The 20,063-nt window shown below is 33.6% G+C and overlaps 1 pseudogene; it reads left to right on the forward strand.

The window, feature by feature from the left end:
- The first annotated feature begins 1,766 nt into the window (after positions 1 to 1,766).
- On the forward strand, positions 1,767 to 18,577 carry LOC100985254 (large ribosomal subunit protein eL14-like; annotated as a pseudogene).
- The last annotated feature ends 1,486 nt before the right edge of the window (positions 18,578 to 20,063 follow it).

Raw genomic sequence — 20,063 nt, forward strand, 5'->3', positions numbered from 1 at the left:
AAAAAGAATGTGGTACATATACACCACGGAATAAAAAGGAATGAGGTCAACCACAAAAAGGAATAAGGTCATGTCCTTTGTAGGGACATGGATGGAGTTGGAAGCCATTGTTTTCAGGAAACTAATACAGGAACATAAAACCAAACACATCATGTTCTCACCTATAAGTGGGAGCTGAATGATAAGTATGGGGAGGGGAACAACGCACACTGGGGCCTGGGGCCTGGGGCCTGTAGGAAGGGATTGGAAAATGAGATAATCAGGAAGAATAGCTAATGGTTGCTGGCCTTAATACCTAGGTGATGGGATGATCTGTGTAGCAAACCACCATGGCACACATTTACCTATGTAATAAACCTGCACATCCTGTACATGTACTCCTGAACTTAAAAATCAAAGAAAAAGAAAGAAAATATAGTAGGGTCAGAGATGGTGCCTTATGGCCAAATAGAACCCTCCGGTGATGAGCTTTCTGTAGAAACACCACATTGAACAACTAGAACAACTAGCACAACTAGCCATGCAAGAAGCATCTTCATAAAAACACAAAAAATCAAATGAATGATCCTACTACTTGGTTTTAATATAATAACAATAAAAGAGACATTGAAGAAGACAGAAAAAGAACAGAACTCTTGGACTTTTTACACCACCACCCCTCAGCCCCAGGCAGAGCAGTGCAGAGAGAATATCTGTGCTTGTGAAAGGGAGAGTGAAGTGAATGTGGGATTTGGTGCCATCCCAATATAATGGAAAACAACACTGGGCAGAATGTTTTGGTACTCAAGGAAGAAGTATTTCAACTAGCCCTGGAGCAGAGGGGAATCCCCAGGTTGGCTTCAGTACAGGCTGATTAAAGTGGAACCCTGAATACATTTGAGTTGTAATCAGGTCATCATGATGGCAGTCTTTGGGCAAGACCTAGTGATGTGCTGGTCTCACGGGCAGTGGGATTGTGATGGAGCCCAGTACAACACCAGCTGCAGTGGCCACACACATGCCTTTGTGGCTCTTCCTCCAACTCTAGGCAGTGCCGCATCAGGAGAGACTCTTTAACCTTGGGGAAAACAGAGGGAAGGAGAACGGTGAACTTTTTCTTGCAACTTGGATACTAGCTCAGCCACAATAAAAGACAACATCAAGTAAAAATACTGAAGCCCTGATTTCAGACTTTTGCTCTTAGATAGCATTTCCAGACCCACCCCTAGCCAGAAGGAAATCCTCTGTCCTGGTGGAACAGACTCAGTCCAGCAGGATTCACCACCTGCTGACTAAAGTGGCCTTAGACCTTCAATAAACATCAGCAACAGCCAGACAGTAAAGGCCACAATCCTTGGGCAAGCCCCAGAAACGAGCTGGTCTGGGAGGCCATAGGCTTTACATGCAACCCAATATGGTGCCAGATGCGGTGGCCACAAGAGTGCCCTTTTCACTCCTACCTCAACTCAAAGCACCACAATGCTGAAAGAGACTCCTTCAGCTTGAGGGAAAGAGAGTGAGATACTTTGCCTGAATACTCAGGAAATTCTCCCTTATCTTTCCTAAGTCCCCCAACACTGTGTATCTAAGAGTTTCAAGAATTGCAGTGTTCCTGGACTTAGGGTGTCCACTAGTGCCGAAGCAGCTGCAGTGACCATAGGCTTAGCCAACAAAACTCAATTTCTTTTGGATTTTTGAAAAGCCATTTTTATTTATTTATTTATTTATTTATTTATTTATTTATTTATTATACTTTAAGTTCTATGTGAAAAGCCCTTTCAAGAAGGATGTACAAACAAGTCCATACTGGGAAGATTGGAATAATTGCTTCTCTCTTCAATGCCCAGACATCAGTGAACATGAGCAAGATCAAGAACATCCAGGAAATCATGATCTTTCCAAATAGATTAAATAAGAATCCAGTGACCAGTCCTGGAGTGATGGAGACATGTGACTTCTCAGGCAGAAAATTTAGAATAGCTGTCTTAGGGAAGCTCAGTGAAATTCAAGGTAACAGAAAAAGAGAAGTCAAAATTCTGTCTGAGTTTTTAACAAAAGTTTGAAATAAATTTAAAAATTAAGTGGAAATTTTGGAGCTGAAAATTCAATTGACAAACTGAAAAAATGACCAGTCTCGCAGCAGGAGAATTGGTCAAACAAAAGAAAGAATTAGTGAACTCAAATATAGCTTCTATGAAAATACGTAATTAGAGGAGATATAATAATTATTATTATAAAAAGGAAATGAATATAAGATCTAGAAGATAGGGTCAAAAGGCAAATATGAGTTATTGAAGAATGATTGGCCTTAAAAAAGATGTAGAGAAATATATTAGGGTAGATCTTTTATTCAAAAAAGTAATAACAGAACTTTACAAACACAGATAAAGAGGAAAGTGTCTGGTTCAAGAAGGCAAAAGAACGCCAAGTAGGCTCAACCCAAATAAAACTACCTCAAGGCATATAAATAATCAAACTCTCAAAAGTCGAGAATTATAAAAGGATCCCAAAAGCAGCAAGAGGGGATGAAAAAGCAAATAACATGTAAACGAGCTCTGAAACTTCTGACAAGAGGCTTCTCAGTAGATACCTCATAAGCCAGGAGGGATTGGGATGACATATGCAAAGTAGAGAAGGGCGCGGGGGGTGGGGGGAGAAACCTTCTAACCCAGAATATTACAATCAGCAAAGTTATGCTTCAAAGGTTAAGGAGAAATAAATAATAAATATTTCCTCAGACAAACAAAAGCTGAGGGATTTCATTAACACCATAGCTGTGTTACAATAAATGCTAACAGAAATTCTTCAGTCTGAAAGAAAAGAATGTTGGCAAGCAACAGGAAATCATCTCTAGGTATAAAACTTACTGATTAAAGTAAGCACACAAAGAAATACAAAATAATCTAAGTCTGTGATTGTGGTGTGTAAAATACTCAAATCTTTGGTATGAAAACTAAAAGACAAACCTACCAAAAATAAGAAGTACAACAATTTTATAAGAGACAGATAGACAATATCAAAAACAAATATTTGTTCATTGTAAACAAAAATTGAGTTGAAATGACTCTTAAAAGTTTTTTTATTGAAGTTTCAATTTCATCAACTGTATTTTGAAACTTTTCTCATAACAATAGTGTAATTTTTAAATGTGAGGAATTACTTCCAATGAAGTAGCAGTGTGTAGGTGTACTGGATTTCTATCAATTGAGATTAAATAGTTTCTTGCAATGTAATGTAATTTTGTGTAATTGCCTCATTTTATTTCTATCACTTCCTTCATATTTAATTAACATAACTTCTAGAAGAAAAAAAGTAGCTTTGTAATGTAATGGATATGTTATTTAGCTTGAATGTGGTAATCATTTCACAATCTATGCATGTATTAATCAGATTGTACAGTTTGAATTTTTATTTGTCAGTTATACCTCAATAAAGCTAAAAAAGAAGAAAACAAAAATATTTTAAAATTACATTGTGGTGGTTGAATAACACTGTATAGCTGTTAAAATACATTGAGTTGTATACTTTAAATTGGTGCACATTCTGTGAATTATAGCTCAACAGAGGAAATAGTAGATGAGCAGTGTATGCTAACCCTTGCAAACTAAAAGTGAGATGTATTCAAATTGATTCAAATGCCACACTTTAAAAATTGAAATACTATTATTTTATTTATTTTGGTAGGGGCATTTACCTACCAAAAGAGGATAATGCTTTTTCTACAAACCTGTTTTAAAATTTGTGTTTCTTTTTTAATTATTTAAGAATGGTTTAGAAAAAAGAATAATTAAAGCACCATAAGAAAATGGGTCTATTCTCAGCTCTAACCTTATAGATCTGAGTTATTTTAGGTGAGTTTCAACTGATTTCAAATATCTTCATCTATAAATTAGGGTTGAAGTAGATAATTTTTAGTTGGAATTGATAAATTTTAATTTTTCACTAATTGAAAACACACTTTCATTTTTTTACTTCCATGAGAAGATTATGGAAACTACATGTGCTTGTAAAGTAATGAAAAGACTTTATTGTAAAAGCAAATAACTCATCAAGAGGGAAGGAAAATTACATAGAGTAGGAGACCATCTCTGCTGATAGCATATGATTATCAGGTATGTTACGGACCCTTAAAGTGCTTATATGTACAGTTTTATCATAAAAATCTGAACATTTAGGCTAAATCACTCTTCTGACAACTGAACACAAGAAGTCAAAACTTTATTCCATGGGATCAGTACTCTGAGCTAAAATACAATTTTGCAGCTCATGAGTATTGTAGACCCAGGCATGTAAAACTTGGCAAGTGAACATGCTCTGTAACAGTCACATTAAACACACAATAATATTCTAGAAATCTAACATTGTTACCCATATTTTGCAGGTGCCCAAATTGTACAATCTCAAAAAATATTGGCTCACCATATATAAGCATGGTTTTATCACAGACAATTTCACCTTGCCAACACATTTTCCCTCCTGATTCAATGTATGTTTCTATGAATGTGATAGTCCTAAAAGTATATTATCTCTAAAACATTTCAGTGTAATATTAAGAAAGAAGTGGGAGTTTTATAATAACTAAGAACATGAAGATTTTTAAATGGCAAATTTATTCTGCAAATTAATGGAAATTATTAAACACATATTTATCATACATATGTTTAATATTAATAAAATCCCAAATTGCTAGGTTCTGCTTTGCATAAGCACCAAAAGTACTAAAAATTTTGATAGACGTTGACGATACTATGAACAGATTCTGTTTCTATTGAATGTAAAAACTCATTTCCTACTTTTTTTTCACTTTCCAAATTTAGGTTTAAACAAGTAAAATCAAAATTCAATTTTATTGGAATGTTGAATTTAGTAGTACTGTACACAATAAGTGCCCAAGATGCCATGAGCAATATCATAATGCCAGGAGTTTCTCAAATAGTGTAACATAGAGGCATTAGAAGTCAGGTGTGCAGAAGTCAGGTGTACAGAACACACGTATGTGAACTGAAATTCCAGCACCTAAAGAAGATCTGCTTTAATTATTATTACTTGTTCTTAATGGTATGTATACACAACATTTTTGAGCATCTCTTTTTAGGTTATAATTTTTAAATTGTTTGAGGATATATCAATTCCTTAGCTGTTTGTTCTTATACAAAATAAATTCAAATTTCAGCTGCTATTTCACTTTAAAGTCTTGATAATCATCATTCTCAGCAAACTATCGCAAGGACAAAAAACCAAACACCGTATGTTCTCACTCATAGGTGGGAATTGAACAATGAGAACACATGGACACAGAAAGGGGAACATCACACACTGGGGCATGTTGTGGGGTAGGGGGAGGGGGGAGGGATAGAATTAGGAGACATACCTAATGTTAAATGACGAGTTAATGAGTGCAGCACACCAACATGGCACATGTATACATATGTAACTAACCTGCACGTTGGGCACGTGTACCCTAAAACTTTAAGTATAATTAAAAAATAAAAAATAAAGTCTTGATAAATACGATTAATAACTTCTAGATGAATTACACCTATGATCTAATAAAAGTATGATGCATAGATTATTGGAAACAGACATGTATATCACGACAGAAGATACCTATGAATCTGTATTCTATCTGTACCTATCTGTGTTCTATCTGTACCATTTACTTGTTATAGCAACACTGAATAAAACATATCACTTCTTAGCTTCAATTATTTTTGCTATATATAAAAATATCAATAACTATATCAGGGGTTTTTAAACATTAACTTAGATAATATAAGGTGAAAATCATTCACTATAGTTTTTAAATGCTATATTAGCATTATAATTATAAAAAATTATATTTTTATAATTAGCATTATTATAAATAAGTATATATGTACTAACTGCAATCTTTAACATCCCATAATATTTCTATATCCTGGATTTCAAAATCCCCAAATTATCCTTTTTTCCAGTATTTAGAGTGATTCAGGAACAATATGATGAATTCACCCTTGGAATAAAAAAGAAAATGGATAGTGGAGTCAGGGGCAAATAAATGCTAACACTTAATAATGATACAGTCTCTTCTCATTATTCATTAATTCTAAATTTGTGGATTTGCATACTCGCTAAAATTTATTTGTTATCTCTAATTCAATACTCATAATACTTGAAAGTTGATTTACATATCAGAAAGTTTAGGCAGTATAAAAGATGAACTAGGGTGGGTGAATACTGGAGAAAATTAAACGAAAGTAGAAAACTGGGCCGGGAGCGGTGGCTCACGCCTGTTAATCACAGCATTTTGGGAGGCCAAGGTGGGCAGATCTCCTGAGGTCAGGAGTTCAAGACCAGCCTGGCCAACATGGTGAAACCCCATCTCTACTAAAACATAAAACAAAAAATTAGTTAGGTGTGGTGGTGTGCGCCTATAACCCTAGCTACTCAGGAGGCTGAGACAGGAGAATCACTTGGACCTGGAAGGCAGAGGTTGCAGCGAGCCAAGATGGCGCCACTGCACTCCAGCCTGGGTGACAAGAGCAAAACTCCATCTAAAAAAAAAAAAAAGAAAACTGTTAAAGTAGTCTATGCCAAAATAAAATAAGTGCAGATGGTATGTCACTAGATATTTAGAAGGTAGTATTAAAAACAAAAACAACAAATTTGGAGATTTGGAAAGTGAGCCGTAAGAATGGTAAAGGAGAAGTTCAAAGCATATGTGGTCATTTCCAATCTTATAGCTGGGAAAAGTGAAGGGATGGTATTGATAATGTGCATGGATAATAATGGCTGTGAAACAGGGACTCACCACTGGATGGTGTGATAAAGAAAAAAACATTGACCTTTAAAATTGTTTCCATAGTCTAATTATACTTCATATCAAAGTTAAATATCTCTTTGTTACCTCAAATCTAAGTGAAGTTGATCAAATAAAAATAATAACTGTAAATTGGCTTTCCAATTTTAAGAAATATGCTGAATTCAGAAATATTTTTATTAACACTTTTATTAAATAGCACTAAACCAAGGTGTAACTTACGTATGTATTCCTCTTTTAATGAAAACATCAAAACATTTTTAAATAGTTCTGTATAATGTAGTTTGCATGCACTGCTACTGCCACAAAGGTGATAGGGACATAGTTTATATATTAAAAAAAATTGTTTGTGCCTTCAAATAATTTAAAGCTAATAAAATTTCCCTGTTTTATTTTTTCTTCTATCAGAAACCAGTCTGAAGGTGGTAAAGCAAGATGTTTGTCACCTGTATAAGCAGATTTCTTATAAGGTTTTAATAGACCACCTTATTACTCCTCTTATCTTAAAATTTTGAGGAATTTTTCCAAAAACTTTCTTCAAACAATATTATTTTTCAAAGTTTAACATTTTAGTCCAATTAAAATTTCAGCAAAAATAATAATAAAAGAACAACAAAGTGGTTATTTCTAATTCTATACAAATAATGACTTGTGAAAACCTGTTATCTTTTCCTGAAGTTTGAATATTGGATAGCATTCAAGCCAAAGCAACCGACAATGTTTGTCAGCACCATTTGACAGAAAATAGGTAAAACCTCACCAACATATCATAAATAATGTTTAAATAAATCTTTGCAATGAAATTATACTGGTAGATTATTTATTTGAAATATAAAACAAGAGAATTTCACTAAGTTACTAATGGTTGCTTGTTGTTTAGGAGAGTTGTCACTATTCATGCCTGAATTGTAACTTTTAAATACCACCAACTTAGGGAAAAAAATAACTAGATAACAGTTTTGCTTTAATTTTATTATGTTCATGCTACCATATTCCCAGGTTCTAGAGTAATCATATAAAATGTTGTGTCCCATTTGTGAAACACTTGGGAGAGAAAAGGTTGGGACAAATGCTAAGACAGATAGGACACTGGAAATACTGACATAAACTATGCCTGTTCCAAATACACCAAAATATATGGTTACCACATATACTATTTCTGTAAATTTTCATATTTCTAGTTCTTTCTCCCAGTCCCTTAGGGACTTCATTTGTTTTTATTTGTATCAGCTAATCTGATGAGGTGGAATAAAGTAATTATTAGGAAATTTAAATTTTAGAACAAAAACATGTATTTTTTGGTCTCATAAGGATACCTTGGAATAAGCTTTTTCGCAAACAATTCCACAGAATTTGAAATTATTGTAAGATATATTTAAAATTAATGTTTATAGGATTTTTAATTACCTCGAATTTTTTTAATGCATTTGTATTCAGTTAGTTTTACTATGCAATAAGTTATCCTAAACCCAGTGGATTAAAATACTGGTGCTTGATTTAGATTACATTCTATGGGATGGCAATTTGGGTTGCTCTAAGAAGGTGGTTTTGCTGGGCTGGACCAGGCTTAGCTGGTGGCAGGGCTCACTAGTGCTTCTGTAGTCACCTGCCAATCTTGCCGAGTGCTGACTGGACTAAATTGTCTCATCTGGCATGGGTGTCCAGGTTCCAAGTGTTCTTTTATTCTTCAGCAAGCCAGTCTGGATTTGTCCACATAGCATGCAGCAAAGTAAAATGTGTGAAAAGGCATGAAAATAGAGACAAGATTGTATATATCTCTATGTATACACACACACATATACACACGTACAATTTTCTATAATAGATTTGAGTTCATTAGTTTGATTTCACATGTAAATATATCATTTTCTTTTTCCATTTCAATACTTCTCATCTGAATACCCTAATTTTACTTTCCTAGTCTATTGTTTTAGTTTCATTCCATACATCTTCTCACTGATTTTATACTATTCTATAAGGATAATTAAAACAAATATTGAATACTGGTTTTTTTGTTTGCAGTCTGCATCTCTGTATATTTTGATATGGTTGCTAGACTTAGCAAGAATTTCTCTGCTTCTTTGGTTTCCATGACACCACTTTTTCCTAGGTATAATTCAATATCTTGTAATTCTTCCTTCTAATTGCTTTCTTACCTCTTTCTCTTTTTTATGTCATGCCTCAAATCTATTCTTTAGCCTCTTTTCTTCTTTTCTTTTAGGCTTCCTTCTATATAAATTATATCCAATTCACATAAATTGGTTAACTGCTCTGTCAAATGTTTCCATGTATAGTTTTTTAACATTGGAATTCATGGAACTTTGCCAATTCCAACAGCCTCTTTGACAACTTTGCACTGATGTATCACATAAAACAGTTTTAAATCATAGGTTAGAAGTTAAAAGCCCTTTAATATAGGTGTAGGTAAGTTTTCCTATTTTACTTCCCATATGCTTAAGCTACTCTATAAAATTTTTCCCATATATATATATATATATTTCTTAGTTTTTACTGGTATACTTTGGCTCTTTTTCCTCAAAATAGAGGAACATGTCCAAATTCTACACCCTTTTCTAGACTACATGCAAAATCACCTACACGACACCTCCACTAATGTTTTAATGTCAAAGAAATCTCTCCCATTTGAATTAATTTTACCCTGTACATCCCTTGCCAAAGTTATTTAACCATAATAGAATAAAATGTTTGTTTTAAATAACTATTATTTTATAAACATGTATTCTGATATTTTTATATTCTGTCTATAGCATCCCACATTGATTTCATTACATAGTTGCAATTTTAAGCACTTTTGAGCACAAATAAGCTAGTGGAATAGCAAGAGAACGCTGTCTTTGCTTATGCCAGATGGATGTCAGATAATTAGGAGGGGCAGTGGATTCTCTGTTTGTTGACCAATCATAGACATACCTTCCAAGTCCTAATTTTTCATTACATCTACACATGGCCCAGAAAAGTAACTGAACTCATTTAACAAAGTTGTTGGAGTAATCATTATATAAGCAAAAATGAAGAGAAGATTATTCCTTAAAATCCAAATTTCTTGTTACCAAAAAAGTATGCTCCTACCTACAGACATTATTGTACATGTAAACAGTAAATGGCTGTGCAGATATAAAAATATCATTTTATATAATTATAAGCATGCATCTGCATTTTATTCTTGTTTACTTCTCTCAGACTCAGGAGACTGGCAAAGAAATTGTGTTTGCCTAGCAGTATCATGGTGTCCTACATGAAAATAATTAACTTGAAAATACAAACTCAGGAAAAAGAAGTCCATTTGTTTTTCTTATTTAGAAGCATATTCTGACTATTGTTTCAAGCTCTAAGAGGAGGGTCTTTTTGCCTCAGAATATTTAATAACCCCCAGCTTGTTTTTTTTTTCACAAGACAATTTTTTGCTTAAACAAGTTCTCAAGTGAAACTTAATAATATCTCGCATGGTTTGGGTAGCACAACCTACATTATTTATTTAGTGACAGGACATATACATGAAGATCTTTGTGGCCTAAAACCTTCGAGCAGGGCTTGGTTTGAAGAGTTTTAGAAAATTAGATATTTTTTGAATAGAATACTCATAGTAGTAGCATTAGGTGGCTCACTGATCATGGAGTGTTCATTTGAGTCAAGCAAATAACCACTTAATCTTTAAAATTATGATTGAAGTGGAAAATATCACTATCCATATACATCTAAGTGACAATAATGTAATAGAGTTGATGTAAGTAATGTGATTAGACATGAACAATGATTGCTAAATCAGAGTAACCAAGATATGTAACTCTCTTCTGTCCTCCTCCTGACAATTCCTTTAGCCACACTTCTACCTAAAAGGTTAATTAATTGCCTATTACTGTAATCATACTGATTAATACTGAGAATTATCAAGCTGTATGGTAACTTTCTGAAATCCTTCAACATTTAACTCAGTGATAAGAAACATAGATCTTGACAACTTTTATAACAATTTATTTTCAGATATCAAAGACAAAATATTTCAAAATGCACGTTAAAATCTCTCCCTTTTAAAAAGGATTTAAAGTTTTCCATTTTGACAAATATCAGCTGAAAGTGCACAAAATGCCTAGCAGCAATGTTTTACATTAGGAAGTCATTTTATTGAGTTAAAATGAAAGGAAATGAATTTTATAAACTTACTTTCAAGTATTCTTCTATATGGCTCACCTTTGTGTGAAAGAGTCCTAGTTATATGAAATTTGGTGAAAACAAACAGCTTAATTTGTATGTTATTCCTTTATATTTTGTGATATTTATAGCACTTATTCTGTAATATATTATACCATAGGCTCATATAATCATATTATATATATTTACATAGATTTATATAAATATTATATAACATATAAATGATATATGTTATATATAATATATAGCTATATTTACATATTTTGTATTATATATACTTATGTATCTATATATTTATATTTTATATGTAAATAAGTTTATATATACATATGTAATATCTATTATATATAAATATATATTACATTACACATATAATATATAAGTATATATTAACACATAATATATAAATATATATTTATAAATGCAACCAATAGAATATGAGTGTATACTATTGAATATGAATGTATGAGTACATTCTTTTACATACATAATTATTTTCATCTAAAGACATTTCTCTAGGGTTTAAAATCTGTGTTATATATTGGTATATTTCTACCATCCAGGATCTATCACAATGGTAAGGACACAATAAGGTGTTTAGTATATATCTTACTAAATGTTTTTCTGAAATATTGTATTTAATTGTGGAAAATATATTTGGAAACATTTCTATCACATTCAAACTTCAGGAACCATGTAGAATGACTGTAAAGTAACGAAACTTGACATTAAAAATGAGCTAATAAGAATAATATCTGAAAACTCTATATTCTTCAGTGGTCATGATATGTAGCAATCACTTTCATTTTAGCAAAATAAAAACAAAGAAACCCAAGTATCACTTCTGTATTATAGTCTCAAAATCTACAGCTTGTATGAAAACTAAATCTTATTCAGCACTCATAGTTAAGATCCTGATGCATTTTTCCTGGAGGAGACATTCTACACGAAACTTTGCTGCTGGTAAAGCTTATTCTATCTTGAACTAAGTAAACAGTTCATAAACTGTCTACTAGAAGTCAGCAGTAAACAGTCAGTCTCTGAAACATTCACTAGACTGGAAAAAAAAACTTCCTGAGATACCAAATAATTTATTCAAAGCTTACACCCAACTCATGTGTCTAGCAGAAATTTATTTGAAATTCCCAGCTTAGAGAGTATATGATCTCTTACTACAGCTACTAAGAATCATTTCAGCAACATTTAACCTGTGGGATAATGTTGTAGTCTACAGCTGCAAAGCCAGTTAAAACAAGTCAATCAAAGTTAACTTTACTCTTTTTTTTTTTTTTTTTGAGACGGAGTCTCACTCTGTCGCCCAGGCTGGAGTGCAGTGGCGCGCTATCGCGCTATCTCGGCTCACTGCAAACTCCACCTCCTGGGTTCAGGGCATTCTCTTGCCTCAGCCTCCCGAGTAGCTGTGACTACAGGTGCCCGCCACCATGCCCGGCTAATTTTTCTGTATTTTTAGTAGAGACGGGGTTTCACCATGTTAGCCAGGATGGTCTTGATCTCCTGACCTCGTGATCCGCCAGCCTTGGCCTCCCAAAGTGCTGGGATTACAGGCGTGAGCCACCGCGCCTGGCCAACTTTACTCTTGACAGTGATTTTCCAACTGTGTGCTCTGAAATCTTGAACGTCGTCCAACTTAGTCCAACTCTTTCTCAGTTTAATGACCCTAGCTATTGCTATTCAATAGAAAATAATGAGAAACAGCAAAATCCAAGGACTGCTTGAGTATGTATGTTTATAAGTCAAATTGGAAAAAAAAGCCAAGTAATGTTATTATGCTTCTTTTCATAGTTGTATATGTAAATTATATATGCATCCTATTAAGATTTCTGAACTATTTTGAGTAAAAACATAAATTATGTCTGGGGATATTCACACTTCCAATATACACTTGTCCTTTGAAATTTGTCATATTCACATTGGCTTAGCTTTTGTTTAAATGTTTATTTTCTTAGTTAAATAATGAATCCACATTCTGGTGGCAGATATGACACAACTGGGTTAGTAAATATAGACTCAACAACAGTCTAGGTCATTATTATTAAAAGTTCTTTATCAGTTGACTTTGTGGTATGTTTTATAACATTAATATATAGGGTCATAGCAAACCTATAGTATTTTTTCATTTTACATATTTTATTGTTGCAAAATAAGCAAACAGTAGTTTCTAAAGTGTATGTGTTCAGCTCAATAATACTTCACAAAGTGAATACACTTATGTAATCAGCACCTATGTCAAAACAAGTTGAATATATACCAGCCATCCTCCTGTAGCTGTTACACTACATGACAAGGGTAATCGTTATTCTGACTTCTAGTAATATATATATATAGCCAGTTTTAAAACAGTATACAAATAAATTATGCAGAATGAACAATTTTGTGTTTTTGGCTTCTTCGGCTTAATATTAGGTGTGGAAGATTCACTCATGTTTTTGAATATAGTTTTAGTTCAATCATTCTTTTTGCTATACATGTATGAATAGTAGCCCATTGAATGAATATACCACAGTTTATTTATCCATAATTCTGTTCATATGTATTTGGGGTTTTACTGAACCAAGGCTTGTAAGAAAAAAAAAAAAGCTGCTATAAACATTATTTTACTTGTCCATTAGTGAATACATGTAGAAATTTATTTTGGGCATATTACTTAAACTATGTATATGTCTATAAGTAATATGGGATATGTGTATCAGGGAGTTACTAGGTGTCAAATAGTTTTCTAAAGTGTTAAGTTTATGAGATTTGTTTTACTTCATCTTCTCACTAAAACTTGAAATTATCTGTTTTTTCTTTCCTATTTTTGTTTCACTCATAAAGCTCTTTGATCTATTGTATAGCTTTGGGACATAAGTTGCTTTTCTTAGGTAACATCAAACATGTTTTAAAGTTATTCATTGTCTATTTAGTTAGCTTACTTTTAGAGTGACTGTCTACACCTGTGTTTATTTTCCTTTTTGGTTGTCTAATTGTTTAGATTTTTTAAAATTATTATTATACTTTAAGTTCTAGGGTACATGTGCACAACGTGCAGGTTTGTTACATATGCATATACATGTGCCATGTTGGTGTGCTGCACCCATTAACTCGTCATTTGCATTAGGGACATGGATGAAGCTGGAAACTATCACTCTAATTTTTTTGATTCTTAAATTATTTTTAATCTTCTGAGTATAACATTATTGATTTTTTGTATCCTGTGTAATAAATATTTGCTTACACCAATATCATAAAATATTTTTCTTTTTTTTTTTTTTTCTAAATGCTCACTTGTTTAACCTTTCAGATTTAGGACTGTAATACATAAAGGAAATTTTTTGTATATGTTGTCAATAATATATTAAAACCATTTTTTCCTATATTTGTATCCAATCGACATAGAACCCTTTATTTTAATAAAACATTTTAACACCCTAGTATAGTGCTTTAAGCTTAAGTCAGATGAATGTGTATGAGTGACTCCATTGCTGGACTCCTTCTCCACCCATTCTTCTTTTTTTTTTTTTTAATTTCCTTGGTCAGTTTGTCTATTTTTGATAGAAAAAAACAAACTAATAAAACCTATACACACACACACACACACACACACACACATACATATATAAAGGTTGAAAGTGAAAGAAAAGAAAAAAATTATAATTCAAACACCAACAAAAAGATAACTGGTATAGCTGAATTATTATAAGACTATCACATACTTTTAATAATAAGCTTTTTGAAAAGTGAAAGAGACATTTCATGATAATAAAAGGTTCAGTCCAAAAGAAAGAAGTTGTAATTCTAATTATGCGTATATCAAAAAACATTCTAAAACATATTTTACAAAAAAATATACAGAATTAAAAAGAGAAGTGTACAAATCCACAGTCATAGTAGAAGACTGTAGAAGACATCTTTGTATTAGAGCAAGTAGTTATAAAACTAAAGAAAGATAACAGCTAAAAAATTCATTTAGCCAACTTGACATACTGATATGTAGAACAATGGAACAAATAATGGCTGGGGATTTATTCTTTTCAAGTGCACAAGGAAATGTCATAAAAATAACTGTATTATTCAGGGTTCTCTAGAGGGACAGCGCTAATAGGATAGATGTATATATAGAGGAGACTTTATTAAGGTGTATTGACTCACATGATCACAAGGTGAGGTCCCACAATACAGCGTCTGCAAACTGAGCAGCAAGGAAGCCAGTCCTAGTCCCAAAGCTGAAGAACTTGGAGTTGGATGTTCAAGGGCAGGAAGCATCCAGCACAGGAGAAAGATGTAGGCCTGAAGACTAAACCAGTCTAGTCTCTCCACGTTCTTCTGCCTGCTTTTATTCTGACTGTGCTGGCAGCTGATTAGATTGTGCCCACCCAGACTGAGGGTGGGTCGGTCTTGGTCAATTGACACAAATGTTAATCTCCTTTGGCAACACCTTCACAGACACACCCAGGAACAATACTTTGTATCCTTCAATCCAGTCAGGTTGACACTCAATATTAACCATCACAATAACCATAAGCTAATTCATCTAGAGAGCCTCATCACATTTCAAAGGATGGAAATCATTCTTAAAAAAAATTAAGGCTGGGTGCAGTGGCTCTTGCCTGCAATCCCAGCTTTTTGAGAGGCTGAGTCGGTTGGATCACCTGAGGTCAGGAGTTCGAGACCAGCCTGGCCAACATGGCAAAACACCATCTCTACTAAAAATACAAACATTAGCCGGGCATGCCAGACGTGCCCGTGGTCCCAGCTACTCGAGAGGCTGAGGCAAGAGAATCGCTTGAACCCGGGAGGTGGAGGTTGCAGTGAGCCGAGATTGTGCCAACGCACTCCAGCCTGGGTGACAGAGCAAGACTCTGTTTCAAAAAAAAAAAAAAAATTAAAATACATTAATATTACACTAAACATAAGAAGTAAGTACGTAAGTTTAAAGAAAACAAAATAACAGCTTGTATATGAGGCAATGCACTTCTAGAGGATTAACAACAATAATTAGGAAATCTATTTACATGCATAATATTGAAGATATGGCACAAGAAATCATGGGAGATGAATATTGATTTGAGAGAAATGTATTGTTTGTTTTGTTTTTTTAAAAATAACTCATTTAAATTGTTAAATTTCAAGGATAGAGAAATAAATTTTCAGGCATTAGACAAGCAAAGCGAATCATCCCTTAGGGTAAAAATAAAAATAATCAAGCTGGTGTTTGTTGTTTTAATTCTAAGAAGTGATGCCAGAAAACAATGAACAATTCAACCTCCAGTGTCTGGTCACAGACTCCTTAAAGCAAAATGATCATATCTGTCAGCATACTTACATTGTGTGTAGCATTATAGAACTACTGTAGAAATAGTACCAACACTAATATGCCTAACATTTGAAGAAGCAGTGTAGAGTAGGGATCAATCAACATAAGGTGTTCAGGTGTGTCAGAGGTTGGACAGGTGGCCTAAGTCTCCTTTGGACCTCATGCCAGAAAGCCGGTCCCAATTGTAAATGTTATTGATCAAAACAGGGCTTTGATTAATGGACATTGCACTAGGGTAAGGAGACAGGCCGCTCCTTTCAAATGCATGCGGCTCACTGACTTCATCCTCAAGTTCGTACACAGCACCCTAAAGAAGTATGTCCGACAAGCCTGGCAGAAGGCCAATGTCAGTACAAAATGGGCAGCCACAAGGCAGGACAAAAAGATTGAAGCCATAGAAAGGAAAGCCAAGATGACAGATTTTGATAATTTTATAGTTATGAATGCAAATAAAATGAGGAGCAGAATAATCAAGAATGAAATTAAGAAGCTTCAAGAGGCAGCTGTCATGAAAACTTCTGAAAAAACACCTGCTGCTAAAGGTGCTGCTGCAGCTTCTGCAGTTCTCACTCATATGTGGGAATTGAACAATGAGAACATTTGGACACAGGGAGGGGAACATCACACACTGGGGCCTGTCGTGGGTTAGGGGGAAGGGGGGAGGGATAGCATTAGGAGATACACCTAATGTAAATGATGAGTTAATGGGTGAAGCACGCCAACATGGCACATGTATACATATGTAACAAACCTGCACATTGTGCACATGCACACTAGAACTTAAAGTATAATAAAAAAATAAATAAATAAAAATAAAAATAAAGAGGACCACTGCAGGAAAGAAGGCTCCAGTCTAGAAGCCTCCTTCCCAGGAAGCCACAGGCCAGAAGGCAGGTCCTCTTCCAAAAGCTGAGAAGGGTCAGAAAACTCCAGTTCCGAGAGCACCTGCTCCAAATGCATTTGACAATAATGCATAAGAGGCTGTTATGAAAGTAAATAAAGGTTCTTTTTGACATGTTGAAGACATTTTTTTTAAATCTAATTTGCCCAGGAAAGCCACCACATAGATTTTCATAGTCTTGTATTAATTTAACTATTCTGTTTCCCCTTTGATCCACTGCTGTTTGTATATTTTGATAAACTTGTGCATAACTCTGTAACACAGAAAACAGCTGATGGCTAGGTAGATCCAGTTCTTCCTCAGACCAGACATTTTCAATAAAATGAAAATAGTAATACGTAAGTATCATGTCCTGAGGAGACACTAGCCCAATCTCTCAATACATTTGATTACAAATATCAATATAAGAAGATAACAATTGTTTTAACAAGGTCTGTAGAGAATTCTCTTGGTCATGACCGTTCAGCCAAGAATATTTCTTTTCTTCTGGTACAGGGACTACATCTCGCACACGGGAATTTTTATCTCCTCTTTCCAGGTTGAAAAGAGATTAGAATGACATTTTTACATTTGCTGCTTTGGAAGTGCCTTTAACTCAAAATAATTCTTATACCCACATGGCATATTTTGGGGTACATATTCTGCCATTCATCAATATCTGTCATTTTATCATTTGTTTCCCGGTTGATATATCAGTTTTCAATTTGTTTTACCCCATCCTGCCTTCTTTTAGATGAATAAAATACTCTCAGTCCATTTTTCCTCAATTTACTTATTCATTTATGCATGTTTTGTTGTGCTTTAAATAGTGATTCAAGATTTACAACATGGATTATTCACTTAGTTTATAAAAATTATTACTTTCAAATATTCCCCACAGTCCTAAAATCTTATACACAAATTCCATTTAATTTTTATACCTCGCATCATTGTATTCATACATTTTAGTTAGTATTCAGAATTCTCTAGATGTTTTTTATTTGCCTGGTACTGTCAATGTTTCATAAATTTCATTTATTTTTATTTTTATTTTATTTATTTATTTATTTATTTATTTATTTATTTATTGAGATGGAGTCTTGCTCTGTCGCCAGGCTGGAATGCAGTAGTATGACCTCGGCTCACTGCAACCTCTGCCTCTCAAGTTCAAGTGATTCTCCTGCCTCAGCCTCCCGAGTAGCTGGGACTACAGGCGCACGCCACCACGCCCTGCTAAATTTTGTATTTTTAGTAGAGACGGGGTTTCACTGTGTTGGCCAGGATAGTCTCAATCTCTTGACCTCGTAATCCGTCTGCATCAGCCTCCCAAAATGCTGGGATTACAGGTGTAAGCCACAGTGCCTGGCCATAAATTTCATTTTTAAACTCATATTTCAGTCTTCGTTTCCCTTCATCTATTCTTATAAGTCTGTGTTTCCTTCTTAATAAAAATTTGCCTTAATAATTTTTATTTCTTTAGAGCAGGTTTTCTGGAGATAAATCCCCCAGTTGTGTTGTTATTGTTGTGGGTGTTATATGGAAGAATTTGTACTTCTAATATTTAAAGGATATTGAGTATAGTTGTTCTTTCTTTGTTGTTATCAAGGGGCCTCTAGATATCACAATTCTAGCACAAAAATTGTATTATTATTTTTTATTGAAGAAGCCTTTTCATTTTTATTGTGGGTTTTTGATTTATGTATATGTAAAATGTCTATTTAGAGACTTCCTTATATTTTGGATATCCACTTTTAAACTAATTGCAACATTAATATAAATTATTCAACCTGTATGTAAATATAAAGCAGAATAATAAAAAGAATAAGAATATTTCAGAGTTCTTGCAGCCGAGACCTAATTTTTATTACTATGTCTTACTTTCTCAAAGCAAGACATATCTAAATATCTATAACTTTGTATCCATGATTTACTTGCATTTAAAATATATGTTTTTTCAAACATCTAGTTTTCCCAAAAATATATTTTGTGTGTTTCTTGGTCTAAAGCTTTTAAAACTGGCATCGTGTAACACTCTGCAATTATTTATTTCACTCAACACTATGTTTCTACAACTCATCCAAGTTACTGTTGTAGTAGGTTGTTCATTAATTTCCAATGCTTTAAGTATTCCATTATGTGCAAATATTAAATTCAGTAACTCACCTCAAGTGAGTGAATGTTTGCCTTATTTCTAGGTTGGTGTATTTTTTAGCCATTGTGAAAAGTGCAATCAGATATTTTGTACATGTCTCTTGGTGAGTAGAGAAAATTTTTCTAAGTCATATACTTAAGAATATAATATCTGTTTTAAAAGTTTGTAAATGCTCACCTTTTCAAGATAACTCCAAATTATTTCTAAAGAGTTTATACCAATCTACACTATCATTTTTAATGAATAAGAATTACCCATTTTTAAATCTTTTGCCTATACTCAATGTCTTAGACATTTTATTGCTGCTAATAATGGTGAGTATAGATATGTATATCTTTGTAGTCTTAATTTGCATGTCCTTCTTTTGTAATAAGACAATTCATTTATTTTGCTAGCCACAAGAAACCCTGAGTTAAAGTAGAAGGAAGAACTACATCATTGAATTACGTCTGTATTTCAGGAAGTAAGTGGCTAACTCTATCCCTGCACCCTTTCTTAGTCAACTTACTTATCTGGCTTGTACAATCAGACAGAAATTAGCATTCTTTTTCTCATTCAGTCACACTTTTACTTTTCTGCATGATCCTGGTCAATCGTCTACAGTGAGATGTTTTAAACCATTAAATACTGTGCATCTCCCTATTTTTAAGTATATTATACTCTAGCGTAAGCTCTGAGTGTGTGTGTGTGTATGACAGCATTGTGTACCTCTTATAGTCAGGAACTGTGTCAAAGTAGCATTAAATTACTCATGCGTACCAGAGCACCT

Source organism: Pan paniscus, chromosome 4, assembly GCF_029289425.2.
Source record: "Pan paniscus chromosome 4, NHGRI_mPanPan1-v2.0_pri, whole genome shotgun sequence".
Classification (NCBI taxonomy): domain Eukaryota; kingdom Metazoa; phylum Chordata; class Mammalia; order Primates; family Hominidae; genus Pan; species Pan paniscus.